The following is a 25,991-nucleotide window of genomic DNA, read 5'->3' as shown; positions in this document are numbered from 1 at the left end:
CCCTGCCTCTGTATGCTATATTGTACAGTATATACCCCTAACTAAAGTGTTTATGGTCTCAAAAGTTAGTCTGGTTGCAAAGTAATTTTTCTTTAAGGCTCAGAAAACGTGTTAGCTGTCTGTCTAAATTATGTGTGCAGAAAAGCATACGTAGCGCTACCCCCACAAGAGTCGCAGGAAGTTGCTTGTCCCCATTGGTTGCCGCAAAACCCCCCCCCCCCCCAACACCCCTGACACTCTGGATTCTGACATACTTCAAGCAAACAGAAAATGCAAAGACACCAATGTTTGGTAAGATTTGCAAGTTAACACTTTACTGAAGGGTAAGGGGTAACTCCACTTTTGTAGGGGTGAAATAGCAAATAAAAAAAAAGTAATATCGCATACACAATTGCAATGCAAGTCATATTGTAATTGAATGGTATTAAAAATGACCTTTCCTCTTCAATCAGCAGCTCTGTAATTTTCTGTAAAACATGGCTACCTGGAGTTGTTCTGTACACAGAATGTGTACAGAACGCCCCCAATCTTAATTTCCTGCTTGTTTGATTGGCTCACTGATTTTCCTAGAAGTCTGCACTAAGATACAAATCAGATTTCAGGCCTTTCCTGCAACAAAAATGTCATTTTTGGTGAGATACTCCCAATAAATCACGTCTAAAGGGATACAGGCCCAGCAGCTTTTCTCATTAAAACTTTGCAGGTGCAGCAGCTGGTTGATAATTAGCAAACCTTTACCATTAGACACACTCTGTACATGGGCTCAAAATAACAAAAGGTAGGAATCTGCAACAAAGTTTGTTAAAATTCTTGCAATGTACATAGCTCACTAAGATGTTTTTTTCTCAACAAAAGCGGAGTTACTCTTTAAGTCAACCAGACTATAACAGTTACAGATATAACCCAATTTAGGTGGTATTGCCGTATAACGATATCGCAAGAGCATACAAAGAAATACCAATAACAATAAGCTATTATAAACAGGCAGAAGCAGATTATGACCCCAGAACAAGAGGGGGGAGAGGAGACTTTTAGTCATTCCACTCCACTTTAGTAGTTTCCCTTAAAAAAACCATTGTATATCTATGAGGGGGTTGTATTCTGCCACGGGTTCTATGAGCAGAGTCTCTTTTGATGAATGGAGGTCCTTGGAGTATGGGTATCCTTGATCTTTAGCTAGCTATGTCGGGGCCCAGAGATGTTACAGTAGCAGGCCAATGAGGCTGAATGTAATAGATGTTGTATTTACCCCAGCAAAGACCCTCCAACTGGTCAGGTGTAAAGGTGTCTGCATGCAGTGTCTTTAGGTAAAGTGTCGAATATAAGATGGGCTTTTGTAACAAAATTAGTGTTCTGCCTCAGGCACCATCCAAGGGCAACATGACAGTGTAGGGATGCTTTAGAGTTAAAGGAATCAAAAATAAGAGAGGGTCCTCTTATTTGATTGGCCTTCTGAAACAATCAGTAGGGAGCATCAGGAGGGTGGTATTGCTAGACTGGCCAGTGACGAAAGAGCATACCACCCCACCCATAAATTTATTTTCTGTTTTTTTTTGTGCTTAGTCTGTCATGGCAGATATTATGCAGTTTGAAGGTCTTTGAAGGTGTTCATTTGTGTAAGAGCAGGTGGGGACCTGTCTAAAGTATGACCTACTGTTTTGTGGTTTGTTTTAGTTGTTGAGAACCAGGATCAATATACTGATGGCCATTCTGCAGTAGGTTTCTGTAATAGTCCTTCAGGCAGGGTAATGCAGCTGCTGGCCTACCAGGTTAAAAGGATAGTTTACCTTTACAAAAAAAACTACCTTTGCAGGTAAGGGATGTTTGTTGGTTGTTTGTAGGTTAACAACAAACTGTGCAGCTTTGACTAAAGATAAAAAATACCCTTGCTATAGGTGTAGACCATTTACATACCTTATGAAGCCTGACTGGAATACTCCCAGGACGTTGCTAAGTAGTCCCAGGACGATGCTAAGTAGTCCCAGGACGATGCTAAGTAGGAAGAGCTCACTCCTGTGAAGGTGGAGGGGAGAAGTTATGACTAGACCTCACTTAGCAACGTCCTGGGAGTATTCCAGTTAGGCTTCATAAGGTATGTAAATGGCCTACACCTATAGCAAGGGCTTTATTTAACTTTAGTCAGAGCTGCATAGTTTGTTTTTATCTACAGATGCCTCTTATCTGCATGGACAGTTTTGTGGTAAAGGTGAACTATGCCTTTAAAGATTTTGGGCCACATATAGATATAATGCTTGTTTGGATGTTTCATTCCTGGTGTCCTTAACCACTTCCTGCCTGCCATATAACATAATGACAGACGCAAAGTGATTAAATTATCCTGAGTGGGCGTCATATGACATCCAGCGGGATGCGCCACTAATGCGCGCCCCCGGGTCCGCACACCGCGGAGATTGGGGATGACGCGTGTCCCTCAGACACAGCCCATCCCCAATCAGGGTAAAAAGCCAATGAAATTGGCTGTTTACCACGTGATTAGCTGTGTCCATATTTCATAAATGTAAACAGAAGAGCCGTTACCAGCGATCCGGGCTTCTCTTCACACACCAATCATGTGAGAAGAGCTAGGATCTGTGAGATCTGTCACACAGGCCTGCCATCAGTACCGCCATCAGTGACCCGTCACACCGGCCTTCAGTATCGCTATCTGTCCTGCCATCTGTACTGCCATCAGTGACCTGTCACAAAGGCCTTCAGTGCCGCCATCAGTGACCTGTCACACAGGTCCGCCATCAGTACCACCATCAGTGACCTGTCACACAGGCCTGCCATCAGTGACCTGTCACACAGGCCTTCAGTACTGCCATCAGTGATCTGTCACACAGGCGCGCCATCAGCACCGCCATCAGTGACCTCTCCAATAGGCCATCAATACCGCCATCATGTCCAAAAGTTTTTTTACATCTGAGGAGGCATATGCAATCCTTACTATGTTGGATGATGAGAGCAGCAGGGAGCTCTCATCATCCGATTCTGGTTCGGAATTCAAGCCAGTAAAGAGTATTGGATCGGAGACCGAATCAGAAGAGGAAACACCCAATCCTAAAAGAGTAAGGAGAACAACAAGATCAGAAGACCTGCCTACCACCAACAGCGCCATACACCCCAACGGCACCAACACAAACAGAGCTAGACCCCAGGAAGAGGAGTCCAGTACCAGCACTGGAATAACAAACAAAACCTGAAGAATCTGGGCCCAAACTTACCTTCCCGATGCCATGGCAAACCCCCTTCGGATGCCTTGGGGGGAGTATTGCTGAAGTGTATGTCCCAGACCAAAATATTTGTGTGGAGGAATCCCTTATCCACTTTACTGGCCGGCTGCACTTCAAATAGTATATTCCCAGTAAGAGGGCAGAGTACGGATTGAAACTGAATAAACTTTGCGATACAGCCACTGGATATGTGCATGCCTGAGGCAAAGACTCCCAGCTTCAGCCCCCTGAGTGCCCAACATATATTAGAATCAGTGAAAAAATTGTCCAGGACCTGGCATATCCTCTATCATCTCATATACAGTATATGTGGACAATTACTACACCAGCTTACCCCTTTTTCATCACCTGTACCGTGAAAAAAACCCTGGCCTGCGGTACCTCCAGAAAAAAACAGTAGAAATGAAGGAGGAATGGGCCGCACACCACCAGCTGCTAGGAAGAGGAATCCTTAATTAACATACGTCAAAGGTACACAGGATACAGAAATAGATGTGTTTCACACTTTCAAAGTGCTTGTTTACTACAACAAGCACATTCAAAGTGTGAAACGCATCTATCTCTGTATCCTGGGTATCTTTTATGTATGGTAACCTCGTCCCAACTAGCCAATGCATATAAACGGTCGGGTGGGAGCCTTCTCCTTCAGAGTGGACGTTCAGAAAGGGCTCTGTAATTGGCCCTATTGATCACATGACTGTGTACAATCACTGCCGTCATGTAATGTCAATACACCATTGTAATGGCGATCGGGTCTGCTTCTCCTCACGCAGTAAAAAGGAGAGCGGATCGGTGCTGCCAGCTGGGGATCAGTGAGTATTGAGCTGTTTTACTGCTTTTTACTCACTGATCACTCAGCTAGTGTCCCCAATATAGTGTCCCCAACACAGTGTCCCCTGAACAGTGAAAACCCCTGTCACACATCTGTCCCAGTAAAATAATCTGTTATAGGGAACATCTAGCGCATTCGTCTGTGATCATCCGCTGCACCTGCCTGTGATCATCCGCCGCATCTGTCCTTGATCATCAGCCGCACCTGCCTGTGATCAACCGCCGCATCTGTCCGTGATCATCAGCCGCACCTTCCTGTGATCATCCGCCGCATCTGTCCGTGATCATCAGCCGCATCTGTCTTTGATCATCTGCCGCATCTGTCTGTGATTATCCGCCGCATCTGTCCGTGATTATCCACGCGCATCGGTCCGTGATCATCTGGCGCATCTATCCATGATCATCTGGCGCATCTGTCCGTGATCATCCACCGCATCTGTCTGTGATCATCCGCCTCATCTGTCCGTGATCATTCACCGCGTTTCGTCACAGATGACAGGTGCCCCAGGCAGTGTTGCCAACTCCCCGGAGTGAAATTTACTGGCAGAACGCCAAAATTTACGAACGGCACCAATTTTTTACTGGCATTGCAAAAATGTACATAAAATAGCCGTTTTCAGTGCTAAACCGTGCAAATATGAATAATTAAACTATAAACATGTAGATAGTGCTATTAGCAATGTGTTTAAGTTAAACAAAAGTCAGTGCCCACTTACATTATTGTATTCTCTCCCCCTTACATCAGTGACCCCCCATCAGTCTGGTCTGGCGGCGCTGTCACTGACCTCCCCTCGGGTGCACTGTGCAGGGCTCAGTCAGACGGCTCTGGTCTCCACTCCGCAGGCCGGGGCTCCACACATCTGCATTGAAAGGGGGCACGCTGTGGTCAGTCTGCATTGAAAGGGGGCACGCTGTGGTCAGTCTGCATTGAAAGGGGGCACGCTGTGGTCAGTCTGGCATTGAAAGGGGGCACGCTGTGGTCAGTCTGGCATTGAAAGGGGGCACGCTGTGGTCAATTTGGCATTGAAAGGGGGCACGCTGTGGTCACTCTGGCATTGAAAGGGGGCACGCTGTGGTCACTCTGGCATTGAAAGGGGGCACGCTGTGGTCAGTCTGGCATTGAAAGGGGGCACGCTGTGGTCAGTCTGCATTGAAAGGGGGCACGCTGCGGTCAGTCTGCATTGAAAGGGGGCACGCTGTGGTCAGTCTGGCATTGAAAGGGAGCACGCTGTGGTCTCTCTGCATTGAAAGGGGGCACGCTGTGGTCTCTCTGCATTGAAAGGGGGCACGCTGTGGTCAGAGACTGCAGACATGGTACAGGGGGGGTGGTCAGAGACTGCGGACATGGTACAGGGGGGGTGGTCAGAGACTGAGGACATGGTACAGGGGGTGGTCAGAGACTGTGTACACAATACAGGAGATGGTCAGAGCCTGCGTGGACATGGAAGTGCCCTCCTCACACACACACCCCCTCACAGCAGTTTCTTCCTCTGTCCCCCTTCATATTAGCTCCCCACATCAGTGTCCTGCTCCTAAGTCCCTTTCACCTCTCCATAGCCATATCAGTGACATTACTGCAGAGTGAAGCTGTGACACTGCCTGTGGAGAGGTGAAGGGGGCACAGGAGCAGGACACTGATGTCCTCTGCCCCCTGACTCCAGTCTGTGCTGCCTGCTAGCTGAGTGTTGGAGGCTCGGAGCCCCACTCACCAGTCCTCTGCTCTTCTCTTCGTGTGCTCTGCGGCTGCCTCTGCTGTCAGTCTGCTGCTCTGTCCACTCCACCGACCACCACCATCCGTCCACTGTGTCCAGCATCCTCGACTTCTAGTACTCCACACACAGTGACAGACAGTCCAGACTCCACTCTACACTGTCACTGGCGCCTGTACTGCTGATTGTTTCAACTTTCGACCTTCGACGTCACTTCCGCAGCCGCCGCGACTCGCGAGTACGACTCTTCAAATAAGACACCGGCCCGGCGGGAAAACTTAAATGACGGCGGGGGGCGGAGGCAGGGGCGGGCGCAGGCGGGCCGTGGCACTCCAGTGCGAGTCTGCGTCTCTGTGAGAGGAGAGAACACTCGCCTCTGGGTCAGATTTCCTGAAGTGCGTGCTGCGCATGCGCAGTTCTGATCTTGCCACCGCCGTCATAGATTTATGGGCACTTTTCTCCTGCTATGGGCATTTACGGGCAGGAGAAAAGTGCCCTGTTTTTACGGGCTGCCCGTAAATCTAGGGGTGGTTGGCAACACTGGCCCCAGGACAACGTCATCTGTGATGAAACGCGTAAGATAGGCGACGTGCTGACGTCACCGCGCTCATACAATCCCAGAAGGACGGGTGTCCAGCTGCAGCGGCTGGCTTTTCTTATGATTTTAACACTTTTAACGTCTATTCACATGTAAGTGCAATATGTTATGATCCTTTTTAAATAAAATGACAGTTTTACACTATGGTGCCTTTCCCATCTTTTATGGGTATGTATTCCCTGTTGTCATGTGAGCTCTGAGGGACCTTTATGGATGAGTGGCTGTGATCCCCCAGCTTGGATTTAACAATCTGGTGGAGTATATAAGCGTCTTTGACCCTTGTGGTCAAGTGGCTCTGGTAAGCAGTCATTTTTACCGGTGGTGGATATAATTTAATCAGTGGTGGTTATCCAATAATACACAGTCTCTCACTGTGTTTTCACATTGAAGAATTATCTTTTTGGAGTGTCGTCACCGGTTATATTATAGACTTTCACCTTTATACTAGTACACAGTATCATACTGTGTCTTTATTTTATTAACTTTTGGACTATCACAGGTGGTTTATCATCGGTGTTTAAATATCACATTTTTTACATGTTTTGTGTTTGTCACTATACACAATTTGTCTTTGCATTTTTTAGTGCAACTATTTTTAGCATTTTTGTTTGTTTGGGTGTTATCTCACTGTATAGCTTTTATTCATCAATTTATTTTCTTTAGTGTTGTTTAGCGCAGTTATTTTTTCCCTTTTCACATCCCAGTGATCAACATCTGTCACAGGGCCTTCAAAAATGTGATAGGTACTCAGGAAATGAAATGTGTAATTTATGCCTTTAAAACCCCTGATGGGGCTACTTGGATGTTGGGCCTCTGTATGTGGCCAGGCTATAGAAATGTCTCACACATGTGGTATTGCCATACTCAGGAGGAGTAGAAGAATGTATTTTGGGGTGTTATTTTTGGTATGTACATGCTTGTGTGTTAGAAATATCTTATAACTGGAGAACTTGTGTAAAAAAAAAAAATATGTTTTAATTTTCTTTCCACGTTTTCCAAATACTTGTGGAAAAAAAGGACATGTTCAAAAGACTCATAATGCCTCATAGAATATACACTGGGGTGTTTGCTTTTCAAAAAAAGGGCAATTTGTGGGAGTTTCCATTGTTCTGGTGCTCCAGGGCCTTCAAAAGTGTGATAGGTCATCATGAAACTAGATATGTTATTTATGCTCCTAGAACACCTGGAGATGCTACTTGGATGTTGGGCTTTATGTGGCCAGGCTGTGGAGTCTCATACATGTGGTATTGCCATACTCAGGAGGAGTAGCAGAATGTATTTTGGGGTGTCATTTTTGGTATGTACATGCTTGTGTATTAGAAATATCTTATAACTATACAACTTGTGTAAAAAAAATAAGCTTTCATTTTCTTTCCACGTTTTCCGAAAACTTGTGGAAAAAAATGACATGTTCAAAAGACTCCTAATGCCTCACAGAATATACGGGGGGTTGTTTCCTTTTCAAAATGGGGTCATTTTGTGGGCGTTTCCATTGTTCTGGTGCTCCAGGGCCTTCAAAAGTGTGATAGGTTATCATGAAGTTATATGTGTAATTTACTCTCCTAGAACGCTAGGAGGTGCTGCTTGGATGTTGGGTCTCTGTATGTAGCCAGGCTGTGTAAATATCTCACACATGTGGTATCTCTATACTCAGGAGGAGTAGCAGTTTGTATTTTGGGGTGTAGTTTTTGCTATGTACATGCTTTAAGTTAGAAATCTCATATAAAATTGACAACTTTGTGTAAAAAAAAAAAAGTTTTAATTTTCTTTCCACGTTTTCGGAAAACTTGTGGAAAAAATTACATGTTCAAAAGAAAAGACTCATAATGCCTGTTAAAATATACGTGGGAATGTTTTCTTTCCAAAATGTGGTCATTTTGTGAGTATTTCCATTGTTCTGGTGCTCCAGGGCCTTTAAAAGTGTGATAGGTCATCATGAAATTAGATATGTAATTTATGCTCCTAGAACACCTGGAGATGCTACTTGGATGTTGGGCTTCTTTATGTGGCCAGGCTGTGTAAAAGTCTCACACATGTGGTATTGCCATACTCAGGAGGAGTAGCAGAATGTATTTTGGGGTATCCTTTTTTGGTATGTACAGTATCTCACAAAAGTGAGTACACCCCTCACATTTTTGTAAATATTTTATTATATCTTTTCATGTGACAACACTGAAGAAATGGCACTTTGCTACAATGTACAGCTAGTGAGTGTACAGCTTGTATAACAGCTGTCCCCTCAAAATAACTCAACACACAGCCATTAATGTCTAATATAGAAGAAAAAAGTGGGTGCGATATTCAGGTATGTGAAATGAACTGTTAATAATATCGTCTAGAATAAAGTCTCCAAGAAGTATAATACAGTTTGATAACAGATCAAAATAAACTGCAAAAATATACAAAGAAAATATAAAATAAAAATAAAAAAAAATCTGAAAAACATTATTATTATAAATTTACATAGAAGATTGTCCCAAATATGATAAAAAGTCCACACGTGTAATGATGAAAAAAGAAAAGTATTTTAAAACATGTCGATAGGTGTGACTGAAGAAAAATATTTTAAAAGTTCATCCATTCATCAATTAGGGAAGTGGTATGTCAATTGTCTTAGCCAAAGAAGGAGACCCTAATCAACAGTACTGGTGGTCCCAGGGTGAGAATTGATCAGATATCTGACAGAGTACAATGTGGCACTGACCCTCCACTGCAAGAAATGTCTCAGTCTCCAAAGAAAAGAAATTCATACAAGAGATACATAACCAAAATCTTTACATCTTAAATTACTGTTGTTGATACTGCACAATAACAAGCACACATGGTACAAAATGGTGCAATACAGTCAAACATATTGCCAAACTGAATGTTAGGATTACAGGAGTTAATAAAATGCCATGCGACAGTCACATGCTAACTGATGAATCATGCCTGTCTTGTTTGTATTTTTTTTTCTGGTATTTTTATATCTGTAGCACCCGCCTAGACAGGTTCTAGGTAAAAGCATCTAATGCTCCTGCTGCTTATCAGGGGAGCCTGATCTTTAGTTAGGCCTGCTCTCTGTGCTCAGTGTGTATTCATCTGGTCTGAGGGAGTGTCCCCACTGTGGCCAATGGGGAGGCCTGTTGGACAGTGGAGGAAACCTGGCCAATGATACACAAGCTTTTGTAACTGTCCCAGTGGGTTGGCACCTGGAGAGGTGCATCATGGGATTGGTGATAAAAACGGAGGGCACATGAGGCAGAGTGTCTTTTGGCGGGAGCAAAGTTCCAGGAGGAGGTGGATGGCTGTCTCTCCTCCTGGAGGTGCAAGGAAGGTGGTTCAGGCAATCGGCCTAGTGAACCAGGAGTGCGGAGCTGAGCTGCAGAGGATCCAGAGTGCTGACAAGTGGAGCTGCTGGCAGAGTCATCCTGGGAAAAAGAGTATCGTGAGTACCAGGAGATCTGCCTAGGGGTCCGCCTAAGAGAGGCGACCACTCCAGAGAAGTCAGGGGATCAAGGAGCTAGCTCACACAAGGTGTGTATAAGTAAAGGGGGTGCCGTGTAGTTGACCCTGAAGATTAGGAACAAAGGGGGTGCCAGGAAGAGCCCTGAAGTTGTTCAGTAGTACATTTCAGTTACCTCAGAGTACAGATTACCTCAGGGAATTCGTTCAGTTCTGCGTCACAGTCCGTGACAATGACAAACTGAAACAGCGCCCTAGCCCTGACTAGCATTACTCAGCGTAACCCAGCGCTATTCAGCATTTTCCAGTTGTCCCAGAATATTGTGCATAGTGTATAAAGTTGGAGTATCCCACTCATTCCCTTTTCCCATCCAAGTTCCAAATTAAGCATAAAAACCAAAGCTACTGGACTGTTTTCCGACTGAGCCATAATCACTTGGAAAATGCCTAATTGTCATGCTGTTGCTCATGGTAACCCAGGGGAACCCGTAACCAGCAGCTCCCATGGGAGTAGTGCTATATATCAATCATTTTTATTGGGGAAATAAAATAACTTCAAAGCATTAAAACTTAACACGGTGTTGTAAAATACAATATTAGTTACAAAAAGATCATAATATTTATAACACAGCAAGGTAACGTTTCTGGAAGTAGAGCTTAATCAACAATGCAAAGTCCTAGATAGAATAAAAACAAAATAAGTACAGCGCTCTTATATAGGAGTGTGCAAAATCAAATATATGTTGTGCTCTTTTGAAGACAACAAAATCAATTATAACATAATAAAGATAAACATGATTCCATTTTTACACCCCAAAAGTATCCATACAAAAAACATTCCTATGAGTGCATAAAGTGTCCAGACATGATTCTCTAAAATCATAAATGTGGTATATGAATCACAATCCCCACTCGATCTTCTGTGCTCCAAACGTGATACGGGGTAACTACCACCAACACCTCCACACTCTGTGCATTATATATGCTCACCAGTGTTGGGACCTCTAAAAATTATAGGAGGTCTCACAAGCTCACTGCAGACTGCTACACTCTGTGCAGTGGGCTAGCAATCAAATACTAAAGATTCCGCTTTCTAGACTGTGCTATACCTTACATACTCCAGACCACTGCTGTCTGTACACTGTGCAGTATATCTCCTACTACAGAAGACTTCCATCTCAGGGGTACTATATGTTACATCCTCCAGACTGCTGCACTCTGTACACCACATAGGCTTTACTATATCCATTGCTGTAAGCTACATACAACATACCATTAATTGTCATGGTACTGTATTGTTACAATGCATAGAAATGATTCTTACTACAGAGGATTTCTTTGCACTACATAATTCCACCCCATTCAGCAAACTTTTAAACATACTTTTGCTAGTATTATAAATCAGTTTATGCTCAAACTGCTTTTTAGACAAACAAGTAACAAACAGGGTGAAACAAATAAACTGCCTTATGCAAGAAAAGACAGGCCAGCTCTACAATTAGGTAGAAATCAGGATAAACAGAAATAAGGCACGAAACAAGAACATAAAATTGACATAATTCTCTTTGCATGTTCGTGTAAAGCAATCACACACTGTCACTGTGGCATCATCTCACATCCGCCTGCTCCTTTTGATTGTGGTGAACAATTACTGGAAGTGACCTTTTATTGGGAATTAAGTGCGCTGTTACTTCCTATGTGACTAGTTCGTGCCAGGCATTTTTAGGCTACCATCGGGTAGCCTCCATCAACAATGACCATTTTGAGTAGACAACAGCACAATAAAGGAGAAATAACATACAAAGAGGAGAATTTTCTAAGACTGGAGCAGACAGAATCTGGAGCAGCTGTGCATGGCTACCAATCAGCTTCTAGATGTAATTTTCCAAGCTTAAAGCGATTGTAAAGTCTCATTCTGTTTTCAAAAAAATAGGAAACATGTTTTACTTACCTTCTCTGTGCAGTTGGTTTGGCACAGTGCAGCCCAGATCCTCCTCTTCTCGGGTCCCTCTTTGGCTCTCCTGGCCCCTCTCTCCCTTTGAGTGCCCCCACAGTGAGCAGCTTGCTATGGGGGCACCCGAGCAGAGTCCTAGCTCTGTGTATCCATTCAGACACAAAGTTGTGGTTCGCCCCTCTCTCCCTATTGGCCAACTGACTTTGATTGATCGGGAGCCAATGGCACCGCTGCTGTGTCTTAACCAATGAGGAGGGGAGTCCAGGGCGTCTGAGACAGTCGTGGTCATTGCTGGATCGAAAGGGGGCTCAGGTAAACATTAGGGGGGGGCTAAGGGGGGGGGGGTGCTGCACACAGAAGGTTTTTTGTCTTAATGCATAGAATGATATAAGATAAAAAACCTTCTGACTTTGCAACCACTTTAAGGCCCGGTTCACACTGGTGCAACCTACGCTCCAACTTTGAGGGCACATATTGCATGATATGTATAAATGAATGGCTCCCTATGAGAGCCGTCTTAACTGGTCCTACACAAGTCAATCTGACTTTGAAAAAGGTCCATGCATTATTTTGTTCCCAGTTTGGTCCATTTTAAGCTCATTCAATATCATTGAATTCGAATCAAAGTTGGATCATCATCTTAACTGATCCAACTTGTGGCATGCGATTTGTCCTCTGAGGATCTTGAAGTGGAACCCCACGGCAAAATGTAAAAAAAAAACAGTGTGGGGTTCCCCCCAATTCCATTCCAGGCCCTTTGAGTCTGTTTTGGATTTCATGGGGAACCCCTACAACAAAATAAAAAAAATAACGTGGGGTCCCCCCTCCCCCCAAAATCCATACCAGACCCTTATGAACCGGCAAAAAAACCAGAGGAAGAAGACATCAGCGGAGGGAGGAGAAGAACCAGAGAAAGAAGAGACGTTGGAGCTACGATGGGAGACATTCCTCATTTTTAATAAAAGACGTGTCAAAACACATCTATTGTTTTTATTTACACTGCTTTTTTGGTGACTGGGTAGGGGCACAATATACCTCATACTCATTCACATGGGGCACGGTCGGGATCAGGGGGCCCTTTGTTAAAGGGGCTTCCAGATTCCGATAAGCCCCCTCCACAGACCATTGCCCAGGGTTGTCAAGAGGAGGCCCTTGTCCCCATCCTGGATCCTGTTCATTGAAGTGGCATGGAAGTTGGACATGAAGTCGTAGGACAAAGTCAGCTTGGAAGTCGTCCAACTTCCATGTCGGAGCAGTGTGAGCCCGGCCTAAAGGATACGTTCACCTTTTGGAACATGTTACATGTTCCACCTGTACTTAGGTTGGAACATGTAATATGTTCCAGCAGCTGCAGCCTTTCCAACCCCCCCCCCCCCCACCCTCAGTGACAGCAGGCAGGCGTTTTCTCCGGGGGTGCAAAGCTTTCCAGGCTCCGAGTAAAAAAATAAATAAATGTACATTGTTTACCTTCAAAAAGGTGAACTTATCCTGAAGCTGAAGCTAGGAGCTGATTGGTAACTATGCACAACTGCTCCAGTTTCAGTAAACCCCCCCCCCCCATAGCATTTTTAAAAGGAATAACAGCCAGAACTTCTTTTTTTTTCAGGTTTGGATAGAGTTGGGGAAGGTAAAAACCACAAAAAGCAATACACCAGGAGGGTGTTAGGCTCACAGCGCTACACTCTCCCTGAATTAACCATACCAATCCAAAATGCTATGTGTGACATAAATATGACCTCAAATTATAAATTTTAATATAAATACAGCAATCAATAAATAATGTGAACTACTGAGCGGGTAGCCCAACACCTATATACACAACTATTTTTTACTGGTAGAACCTATCACTTAGTACCCAGTGTTAGTGGCCATCATCCCGATAGATAGATACAAAGGAAGTACCCCAAGGATTATGGGACTTTATATGCCACTAAGACACTGAAAAGGTGCAGAAATGTGAATATAAAATCAGAATTTTATTACATAAACAAAGAAAAAATGCACAAACATAAGTATGACCAGCACAAAGCTAGACATGAAAAAACTTTAAAAACCTGCAAGTAAAGACAGACTAGTTTCCATACAGAAGACTCTTGGGTGTCATTGATAGAAAGAACCGGACAGGACCCTACGCGTTTCCGAAACGCATAGGGTCCTGTCCGGTTCTTTCTATCAATGACATTACTTATGCTGATCATACTTATGTTTGTGCATTTATTCTTTGTTTATGTAATAAAATTCTGATTTTATATACACATTTCTGCACCTTTTTCAGTGTCTTAGTGGCATATAAAGTCCCATAATCCTTGGGGGTACTTCCTTTGTATCTATATACACAACTACTACACACTAGAGATGGGTTTAGGCGTGTTCAGGATCCTAGTCCCAACCCACCTGCCTGATCCCGCCAGGAAGCTGACTTTGCACACCGCTAATCACAGGCAATGAGACATTTCCCGGTCCGCAGCTGTACAGATCGGGAAATGTCTCAATGCCTGTGATTAGCAGAGTGCAGTGTCGGCTTCCTGGCAGGATTGGGCAGGTGGGTTAGGACTAGGATCTCGAACACGCCTGAGCCCATCTCTACTACACACTAGGAGTGCTCCTGTAATCAGGGAGAGGGAAAAAGCAAGGGAAGGGAGACAAAAGCAAGGAACGGGAGAAAACAGAGCAGAACTCTGGTGCAGTAAAAGGATCAAGGGCTTTATTAAAAACAACATATTATATACTCACAAAATAAAATGTGAAAGAGCGCATATAGTTAATGAGAAAGAGCCCACTCTACACATAACACAGTCTAACTCACGGACAAGGGGAGAGCTGCCAAGAGCGTGCCATAATCCGAAAGAGGCAGACAAAAAAGAAAGGTCTAGTAATGCAGACCTGAAATGTGGACTGTAAGGGCACATCATAAGATAGACAATAAGCCAAATATTAAAAGTAAATATTTTATTAGTTATTTAAAAAAGACAAAGCAAATAGAGCTAAGACCGAGGGAAATCACCCTCAATTTGAATTAGCAGTACTCAAAAATGGGATAGAGCCATTATGTCAAGGTACAGTACATATGTGATACAAAATTACTCGGCTGAAGATTTGTCTGATTAAAGGTCAACGCGTTTCGTGGCGAGCTTCATCAGGACCACAGACGGGTAGAAATATTCTTCATATAGAGAAAGCATAACAACAATTAGTGACATTACATAACATGAAAAAAGCATAAATTCAAAATGCAGTAGTATACAATAAGTTTAAGTGATATTCAAATGGACCAACCTCATTTGACGATACAGAGATGTATATGGCTCATGGCAAGCGTGGGGAGTAGAGTCCTCGCACACCCATATGGGATACTGAATCATAAAGTAGTGTAAGTAAAGACCAATAAGGTCTACGCTAAATAACAAACAATAAGGTACAGTATACTGTAAGGGGCATAATAATTACCTAAAATTCGCAGTACGGGATAAGGGAGGATGGCAATCCGGGCATGTGTGTATGTTGAGACACTCTATGGTTCACATAAACACAATAATATATGGTTAGTGATTCGAAGCCACCCATGGCATATTCAAGAGGTATTATAGTATTTCACGTGGAAGGTAAATTATTTACCTCATATTTAATAAAGAGTCATCAAAACCAAGGGAAAGCTGATATCCAGGTTAAAACACCAAAGAGGAACCAGAGGGGTCCAGCATATTCAGAGTGGTTGGAGGAAAGGAGCATAGGAGAGTATATTAATCTGTAAAAAAGACCACATAGATTTAAATTATACAGATATAGTAATATGCTGGCATAAATAATATTAGAGTAGTCTATGACGGTGTGTGACAGAGCGTTTGCAGATAATCACTCAAACTTACCCCAGGAGCAAATAAAGTATGTTGGGTGAAAATGTATTGCATAAAGCTCAGCAGCAGTGCAGAGATTTTGAGCAGGCAATTATGATGATACTGCTAGACATTACTCAGAATAGAGGCAATCTAAACAAGAGATGAGCCCACATGAAAGAAAGATCACTTGGTATTATAGGAACATGCAGATATCCCAGTCCTATAAAGGCATAAGCAGAGAAGACAAGGAGTGGGTAAACAAGAAAATAAAAAGAGGCAAATAATGGATGAAAACTGCTGGTGATAGCCCCAGAAGGTCCGGTATGGTATACTGAGGAAAAACATACCTCTTTGGTGTTTTAACGTGGATATCAGCTTTCCCTTGGTTTTTATGACTCTTAATTAAATATGAGGTAAATATTTTACCTTCCACATGAAATACTATAATATCTCTTGAATATGCCATGGTGGCTTTGAATCACTAACCATATATTATTGTGTTTATGTGAACCATAGAGTGTCTCAACATACACACATGCCCAGATTGCCACCCTCCCTTATCCCGTACTGCGAATTTTAGGTAATTATTATGCCCCTTATACTGTACCGTATTGTTTGTTATTTAGCGTAGACCTTATTGGTCTTTACTTACACTACTTTATGATTCAGTATCCCATATGGGTGTGCGAGGACTCTACTCCCCACGCTTGCCATGAGCCATATACATCTCTGTACCGTTAAATTAGGTTGGTCCATTTGAATATCACTTAAAATTATTGTATACTACTGCATTTTGAATTTATGCTTTCTCTTACGTCCTCCGACAGTCGCCGCCTCTCCATATTCGTCACTATGGGGTTATTGACCTTTGCTCCGTAGGAGTAGCTAGGCAACAGAATATGTCAATATTAAAAGCTTTTAGCATATCCCACCCCCAGGGGGTGGTCCCCTCAGTCAATACCCTCCTGCTTCCTGTATACATACCTCAGTTTCATTGTCTAGCTATCAGGAGTAGCAGGCTGTTTTCTGTGCTGAGGCTTTTTGTCTCAGCCTTTATCTTCTTTTTTGATTTCATTTGAGTTTTTTTCTCTCTCTTTCCTTAGCTGGTACTTTTTTCAGCATTAGTTAGTTCTTCTGATGAAGAGGATCGTGCGGGCTGGGTCTTCCCAGCCTGCCATCGAGCATTCAGTCAGGTTTTTTCCTGGCATGTGTGAACGACCCATCCCTGTTCGCTGCAGGGATGCTGCGGTGAGGTGGCTACCTCACTGGACGCCATGCGGTTTCGCACCGCAGTTCTACTGCGTCCTGGCTGCGACTCTCCCTGTCTTTTGTGCAGCGGCTTGATCGCTTGTGCGGGCTCCCCATGCCGTTCGCAAGGTAAGTGTACTCTGTGTGGGGACCTGTCTGTTTAGTGGGTGTCAGTCTGGGACTGTGTAACCCTGCATTTCTGTACACACTATTGGGCTCCCTGTCTGGTTTGCTGCTTCTGTGGGCTGCAAGGAGGGGGGCCATCCTGCACTGTGCTGTGTTGCACGTGGTGTATTTTCTCTGTGTGACAGGCTGTATGCTGTGGGGCATGGTGTGAGACATGTTATGCATACATGCGGCGGCCGCTGCTGCGGTCCGCCATTTTTTTATTATTAGCATATGCTGGCCATTACTGTGTGAGGAGAGCGGCGTTTTTGGCGCCAAGCGCCGCCATTTTTGCGGCGATCACTCGGACCACATGTCAGCGCTGCATGCTCTGCCTTTGCAGTCCCCCACCGGCGGCCATGTTTGTGGAGCCTTCCATAGGCTTTATAGGAGCGGTCTGTATTACATCACTTCCTTTGCCCTGAGACCAGCGATCGATGCAGCAGCCTGAGGGATCTCTGCAGGTTTACCTTCCTTATTCCTGTATTCCTTGCCTAAGTTTGTTGTACTTCTCCCTGTGGGGGTCGGTGTGTGCTGTGTGTGTGCGGTGGGCTACGCTGCCGCGCTCTTAAAGGGACGGTACCCCTTTTTTTCCTGCAAACTTTTGGGGCATGGATTCTCAGGAAAGCAAATTTCCTCCCACTTTAGTGGGGGGCCAAGGGTCTGCTGCTTCCACCGAGGGGGGCGATTTGGCTACCATTGTGGCTAACCTAGCGGCTCAGGTGCAGATGCTTGTGGCTGCTCAATCCACAAAACGGCCCAGAGTTTCAATTTCCTCTGATTCAGAGGGCGATGGTGATGGGGCTGCTATGGCTGGGGTCCCCTTATCGGGGTCCTGTTCGTCCCTGGACCTTGCAGGGTCGGAAGGGGAGGCGGAGGTTGACCGGGTTGATGATTCCCCCCCTGGCTCATCTGAAGAGCTTGCAATCATGGATGAATTGGTTGCTTCTATCAAACAAACGCTGCGTTTGCAGGATGAACCATGTCCTCCTGCTGTCCTGGCCTCTTATGGGATGCAGCGGAGACGCAAATCATCGCAGGTTTTCCCTTGCACTGAGGATTTTCAGCGCGCTGTTAGTGAACAATGGCGCAATATAAAGAAGCCTTTGCTGTGCAAAGTAGGTTTAAGCTGCGTTATCCCTTCACACCCGCCACTGATGAACGTTGGTGTGTGCCGCCTCCGGTGGATCACGCGGTGGTGGTTTTGAATAATTCTACTGCGATTCCGGCGGAGGATACCCCGGTGTTCCGGGACCCCATGGACAGGAGACTGGAGTCTCTTGCCCGCCATACTTACTCGGTTACCGGTTCCATGCTATAAGCTATTTTTGCTTCCCTTATGGCAGCTCAGGCTGTCGCGGATGGACGCAGGTGCTCAGGCACGTCCTGGTGGCTGATTCTGCCCCGCCGACAACGTTGGCTATGGTGGATCAAATTCATCAGGGTGTCATGTATTTGTGTGATGCAGACTTAGATGTAATTCCTTTGGCTGCACGTGTGCACAGCGTGGCGGTGTTGACACGCCTCTTAATTTGGCTGAAATGTTGGTCTGTGGACCAATCTTCTCGCAAAACTTTGGCTAATCTACCCTATACGGGATCTCGCCTTTTTGGCGACTCCTTGGATACGCTGATAAAGGGGATCTCTGGGGGTAAGAGCACGCTCTTGCGCCCGTCTCACAAGGCTAAGGTTGCTCAAGGTAAGAAGCATGCTTCGTTTAGACCCTCTCAGGGGTCCTTTCGTGCCTTTCGGTCGCACTATAAGGGTAAACCCTTCAAAGGTCAAGGCTCCCAAAAGAAGCCGTGGACAGGTAAGCAGAAGTCCGGCCAGTCCGGGTCCGCTGCCCATAACAATGCGGCCTGAAGGGGCGCCCTCACCCAGTTCTGGGGTGGGGGGACGTTTGCTCGGTTTTCTTCAACCCTGGCTGGCCCGCGTTCGGGACAGGTGGGTTCAGGAGATCGTTCGGTCCGGTTACAAGATCGAGTTTCTCTCTCGGCCGGCGAGCAGATTTTTTCCCTCAAATCTTTAACTGTCTCCGGAGCGTTTGCGAGATCTGCACCTGGCGGTGCGGGACCTGCGGGCCCAGGGAGTGGTGGTTCCGGTACCTCATCGGGACAGATTTCGGGGGTTTTATTCCAATCTGTTCACTGTGCCCAGAAAGGAGGGCAAGGTACGTCCAATTCTGGACTTAAAAGCTCTGAACCGCTTTGTGCGGGTTCGCAAGTTCCGCATGGAATCCCTGCGCTCAGTGGTGGCTGCTCTAGTTCCGGGAGAATTCATGGCATCCATCGATTTGAAGGATGCGTACCTTCACATCCCCATTTTCGAGGGTCACCAGAGGTACCTTCGATTCGCCATTGCGGAGGATCATTACCAATTTGTGGCGCTGCCTTTTGGTCTCGCCTCGGCTCCGCGGGTGTTCACCAAGGTGCTTGCACCGGTTCTGGCTTTATTGAGAGCCCAGGGCATCTCGGTCCTGGGGTATCTGGACGACATTCTGGTTCGGTCTGCGACCAGTCAGGGTCTGGTGAAGGACCTGTCCGTCACGATGCAAACTCTACAGGAGTTTGGTTGGAGGATAAACTTTCCAAAATTGACGCTGTACCCGTCGGTTCGTCTTCCCTACCTGGGAATGATCCTGGACTCTGTTCAGGCGAAGGTCTTCCTGCCAGAAGACAAGCTCAGGACACTTCAGGAAGAAGTCAGGTCCCTCCGGGACGTTCCGTCCTCATCCCTCCAGACGGGCATGAGGTGTCTAGGTTTGATGGTCTCGGCTTTCGAGGCGATTCCCTTTGCCCAGTTTCACATGAGGGGTCTCCAGGCGGAGATCCTGTCCAGGTGGGACGGGCGACCACAATCTCTGGATCTTCAGATCTCGTTGAGTCCTCGCACTAGAAGGGATCTTCTGTGGTGGCTACAGTCCCCGGCGGTGTCGGGGGGCAAGTCTTTTCGTCCTCTTTCGTGGACGGTGATCACCACGGATGCCAGCCTGTCGGGCTGGGGTGGTGTTCTGGGCGTTCTGTCCGCCCAGGGTACTTGGTTGGAGGGGGAATCCTCCCTTCCGATAAACATTCTGGAATTGCGGGCGATAAATCTCCTCCTTCGACGTTGGACGGACAGGCTTCAGGGCCGTCCGGTTCGGGTGCAGACGGACAATGCCACAGCGGTGGCCTACATAAACCACCAAGGGGGCACCAGGAGTGCCCGAGCGGCTCAAAAGGTGGCCGATATTCTGTCTTGGGCCGAGACGGACGTCCCGGCGATCACGGCGGTTCACATTCCGGGGGTGAAGAACTGGCAGGCGGATTATCTGAGTCGCCAGGCCCTGGACCAGGGGGAATGGTCGCTCAACCCGGATGTCTTCCAGATGTTGTGCGCGAAGTGGGGTCTCCCAGATGTGGACCTGTTCGCGTCTCGTCTGAACAACAAGGTGGGAAGGTTCGTGGCGAGGACGCGCGATCCTCGGGCAGACGCGTCGGACGCGTTAGTGGCTCCATGGCATCAGTATCGACTGATGTATGCATTCCCACCGATTCAGTTACTATCCAGGTTCCTTCGCAGGCTGTCCTCGGAACCGCTCACGGTGATTCTGGTGGCGCCAGACTGGCCTCGCCGGTCTTGGTACGCAGACCTCGTGAATCTGGCGGTCGACGCTCCATGGCGTCTGCCTCTTCGAGAAGATCTTCTGTCTCAAGGACCGATATTCCATCCTGCTTTACAGTCGCTGGCTTTGACGGCCTGGCTGTTGAAACCGAGGTCCTGAGGGATAGGGGTCTCTCCCCGGAGGTCATTCATACTTTGATCAACGCTAGAAAGACTTCTTCGGGTAAGGTTTACTACCGTACTTGGAAGGCCTATTTTGCCTGGTGTGAGTCCAGGGGGTTTTCCCCTCGCTCATACTCGGTGTCTAGGGTGTTGTCTTTCCTTCAAACGGGTGTGGACCAGCGTTTGGCGTTGGCCACGATTAAGGGTCAGATTTCTGCGCTGGCCGTTCTTTTTCAACGCCCTTTAGTTAGCACTTTTGTTCAAGGGGTGCGACACCTGGTCCCTCCTAGGAGGGAGCCTTTGCCTCCATGGGACTTGAACCTCGTTCTGTCCGTGTTGCAACATGCTCCCTTTGAAAAGATCAGGGAGAACTCGTTGCCTCTGTTGTCCAAGAAGGTCGCTTTTTTGGTGGCGATCACTTCGGCTCGCAGAGTGTCGGAGCTAGCAGCCTTGTCCTGCAAGTCTCCGTATCTGGTGATTCACTTGGATAAGGTGGTCTTGCGACCTAACCCTTCTTTTCTTCCGAAAAGGATATCGGAATTTCATCTCAATGAGGACATTGTCTTGCCTTCACTTTGCACGAAGCCTAAGCATCCGAAGGAGGTGGATCTACATTCCTTGGATGTTGTTCGGGTGATCAGGGTTTACCTGTCAGCGACGAAATCTTTTCGCAAGACGGATTCTCTTTTTGTCCTTTCTGAGGGGCCTCGGAAGGGCTTGGCGGCGTCGGCTTCTACCATCGCCAAATGGATCAGACTATTGAGCAGGCATATGCTTTGAAGGGAAAAGTTCCCCCTATGCCTGTGAGGGCGCACTCTACCAGATCTCTGAGTACGTCTTGGGCCTGTCATTATCGGGCCTCTGTGGCCCAGGTGTGTAAGGCGGCGACTTGGTCGTCCGTTCACACCTTCTCAAAGTTCTACAAAGTGGATGTTCAGGCATCGGCAGATGCTTCCTTTGGCCGCAAGGTTCTTAGTGCGGCAGTACCTTAGGGTCCCTTATTTTTGGGCCCTTGGCTGTTTTGGGATGTTTTTATCCCTGGGTTATTTGTTCTTCCTGGGTTGTTGCTCCTGTTGAGCAAAGTTTTTTTCATGCTACCCAGCTGGTTTCCTTCCTTTGGTAAGGTTCCTTTCTCTGATGTGGGTCCGGCGTTGCCTTAGGCGCGGCTGCGTTTCCCACTCCTCATGTATGCACTGCTTTGGGACGTCCCCATAGTGACGAATATGGAGAGGCGGCGACTGTCGGAGGACGTAAGAGAAAACTGAATTTTTGTAAAATCTTACCTGTAAAATTCCTTTCTCTGAGTCCTCCGACAGTCGCCGCCCCCGCCCCTCTTTGGGGTTTGTTTATGTACTCTACTGCTATTCTACTGAAACTGAGGTATGGATACAGGAAGCAGGAGGGTATTGACTGAGGGGACCACCCCCTGGGGGTGGGATATGCTAAAAGCTTTTAATATTGACATATTCTGTTGCCTAGCTACTCCTACGGAATAAAGGTCAATAACCCCATAGTGACGAATATGGAGAGGCGGCGACTGTCGGAGGACTCAGAGAAAGGAATTTTACAGGTAAGATTTTACAAAAATTCTTTTTTTTTTCATGTTATGTAATGTCACTAATTGTTATGTTTTCTCTATATGAAGAATATTTCTATCCGTCTGCGGTCCTGATGAAGCTCGCCACGAAACGAGTTGACCTTTAATCAGACAAATCATCAGCCGAGTCATTTTGTATCACATATGTACTGTACCTTGACATAATGGCTCTATCCCATTTTTGAGTACTACTAATTCAAATTGAGGGTGTTTTCCCTCGGTCTTAGCTCTATTTGCTTTGTCTTTTTAAAATAACTAATAAAATATTTACTTTTAATAGTTGGCTTATTGTCTATCTTATGATGTGCCCTTAAAGTCCACATTTCAGGTCTGCATTGCTAGACCTTTCTTTTTTGACAGTCTAACTCAGCTGAAGAAAAGGAGGACTCCTTGAAACGCGTCGTGTAACCCCACTTTTACAAAAGACCATTGTCCACTGAGCGCTATCCTTGGGATTGAGTGAGCTTAGCAGGAGCAGCAGAAACTTCTAGCATCCAGATCATCCAGCCCAGCTCTTCACCTGTCAGCTGGCCACACAGTGATCCGGACACTCTGGCTGCTCATCCATCCTTTCCTTGTGACTGTGTTATGTGTAGAGTGGGTTCTTTCTCATGAACTATATCCACTCTTTCACATTTTATTTTGTGAGTATATATGTTTTTTTTAATAAAGCCCTTTGATCTTTTTACCACACCAGAGGTCTACGCTGTTTTCTGCCTTTCATTGACTTTGTCTTCCTATTGGGGGATTATTTGCCTCTTTTTCTTTTCTTGGTTACCCACTCCTTGTCTTGTCAGTTTCAAAAACTGCCTGTGTGCCCACAGAGGATATCCCAGTGTTAACATCCAATTTGGGGACATTTTTATTAGCTTCCAGTTCTGCCAAAAAGAGTAATAACAATTAGGGGAGAGTAGGGGGCAGATGAACTTCACAATCTCCCTTCATCCATTCACAGAACACCTGTGAAAAGAATAAAAGATGTTTTGTGGATTGAAAGTATATGTATATAAAAATGTATTTGTTTATATCAAAAATTGTTTTACAGCAGTGTCCAAGCTGCAACGCGCTGGTTGGATGCAGCCCTTTTCTAGCCTCTATCCAGCTCTTGGGGCCATAATTCCTGCCACTAACACCAATAATGGGGCACTATTCCCAGGGCCGCTGATAGGGGGGGGGGGCACCAGTACTCCAGAAGGGCAATTACAGAAGGAAGCCTTGTGCGGCTCTCTGCAGCAGCTGAAGACCAGTTTCTCCCCCTCCTGCCAGCTTTCAGGTGCTGCGGGGGGAGAGAGAGACACAGACACAGGGCATCATTCCTGTAATTGCTTCTCTGACACCGATCCCCCTCCCTGTTCTGCCTGCTTCTGATCCCCCCTCCCCTCCCCGTGTGCCCCCCTTTCACTGTGATGCCCCCGCCCCTCCTCCCAGAGTGCTGGGAGGAGGGGGCTAAAAAGGGCTAATTCACACAGGTTCTTGGTTATGTTTGTGTCCGCTATAAATTACTTTAGTGTATTTTTGGTGAAAATATCGAATATATTGGGGGGGGCCTGTAAGGTAGGTTGTACGGGGCCCCGTGATTTCTAACAGCAGCCCTGACTATTCCGCCCACTGTCAACAACAGTGAGTCATAATTCCTGCCACTGACACCAATGATGGGGCATTATTCCACCCACTGACAACAACAGTGAGTCATAATTCCTGCCACTGACACCAATGATGGGGCACTATTCCACCCACTGACAACAACAGTGAGTCATAATTCCTGCCACTGACACCAATGATGGGGCACTATTCCACCCATTGACAACAGTGAGTCATAATTCCTGCCACTGACACCAATGATGGGGCACTATTCCACCCACTGACAACAGTGAGTCATAATTCCTGCCACTGACACCAATTATGGGGAACTATTCCCCCCCACTGACAACAGTGAGTCATAATTCCTGCCACTAACACCAATGATGGGACACTATTCCACCCACTGACAACAACAGTGAGTCATAATTCCTGCCACTGACACCAATGATGGGGCACTATTCCACCCACTGACAACAGTGAGTCATAATTCCTGCCACTGACACCAATTATGGGGCACTATTCCCCCCACTGACAACAGTGAGTCATAATTCCTGCCACCAACACCAATGATGGGACACTATTCCACCCACTGACAACAGTGAGTCATAATTCCTGCCACTGACACCAATGATGGGGCACTATTCCACCCACTGACAACAGTGAGTCATAATTCCTGCCACTGACACCAATTATGGGGCACTATTCCCCCCACTGACAACAGTGAGTCATAATTCCTGCCACTAACACCAATGATGGGACACTATTCCACCCACTGACAACAGTGAGTCATAATTCCTGCCACTGACACCAATGATGGGGCACTATTCCACCCACTGACAACAGTGAGTCATAATTCCTGCCACTAACACCAATGATGGGGCACTATTCCACCCACTGACAACAACAGTGAGTCATAATTCCTGCCACTGGCACCAACGATGGGACCCTATTTCTCCCATTGACAACAGTGAGTCATAATACCTGCCACTGACACCAATAATGGGGCAATACTCTGCCCACTGCCCTCTGCCACTGACACCAATGATGGGGCGATACTCTGCCCACTGACAACAACAGTGAGTCATAATTCCTGCCACTAACACCGATGATGGGGCACTATTCCACCCACTGACAACAACAGTGAGTCGTAATTCCTGCCACTGACACCAACGATGGGACACTATTTCTCCCAATGACAAAAGTGAGTCATAATTCCTGCCACTGACACCAATGATGGGACACTATTTCTCCCACTGACAACAGTGGGACATAATTCCTGCCATTTACACCAATGATGGGGCATTATTCATTCTACTGATATCAATGATAGAGCACTATTCATCCCACTAATATTATTGATAGGGCACTATTCATCCCACTGATACCAATGATGGGGCACTATTCATTCACCTGATACCACTGTTGGGGCACTATTCATCCCACTGATACCAATGATGGGGCACTATTCATTCACCTGATACCACTGTTGGGGCACTATTCATCCCACTGATACCAATGATGGGGCACTATTCATTCACCTGATACCACTGTTGGGGCACTATTCATCCTGCTGATACCAATGATGTTGCACTATTCATCCCACTGATACCAATGGCAGGGCACTATGCATCCCACATATACCATACACACACAGCCACAAACACTCTTAAAAAAAATTAAAAGAAGTTTTATAATGTAATAAAATATAGATGGTGTCAGTAAAGCAGTGGACGCGGTGTCAATAGAGAAGAGATTTGTGACAGTAGGGAAGCTGATGGTGTCAGTAGTTTATGTTTATTATTTTATTTTTTATTATTTTATATCATGGTCATAGGCGAACAGACCAGATGAAGGTCTGCCATGGACTGCAAGGGAATAATGAATGGATGGTTATGGACTACATACTAACCAGCTGAACATGCCTTATCCATTCAGATTTTACTACTATACCCTGTGGTTGAAGGGGTTCATGTCATCTAGGAAAGCTGCTCTACACTTATCATGCTATGCACCATTATGTGACTGTTAGT

This window comes from Pelophylax lessonae, assembly GCF_965119305.1.
Source record: "Pelophylax lessonae genome assembly, chromosome: 13".
In the NCBI taxonomy this organism is placed as follows: Eukaryota; Metazoa; Chordata; class Amphibia; order Anura; family Ranidae; genus Pelophylax; species Pelophylax lessonae.
This window is presented reverse-complemented; position numbering follows the sequence as displayed.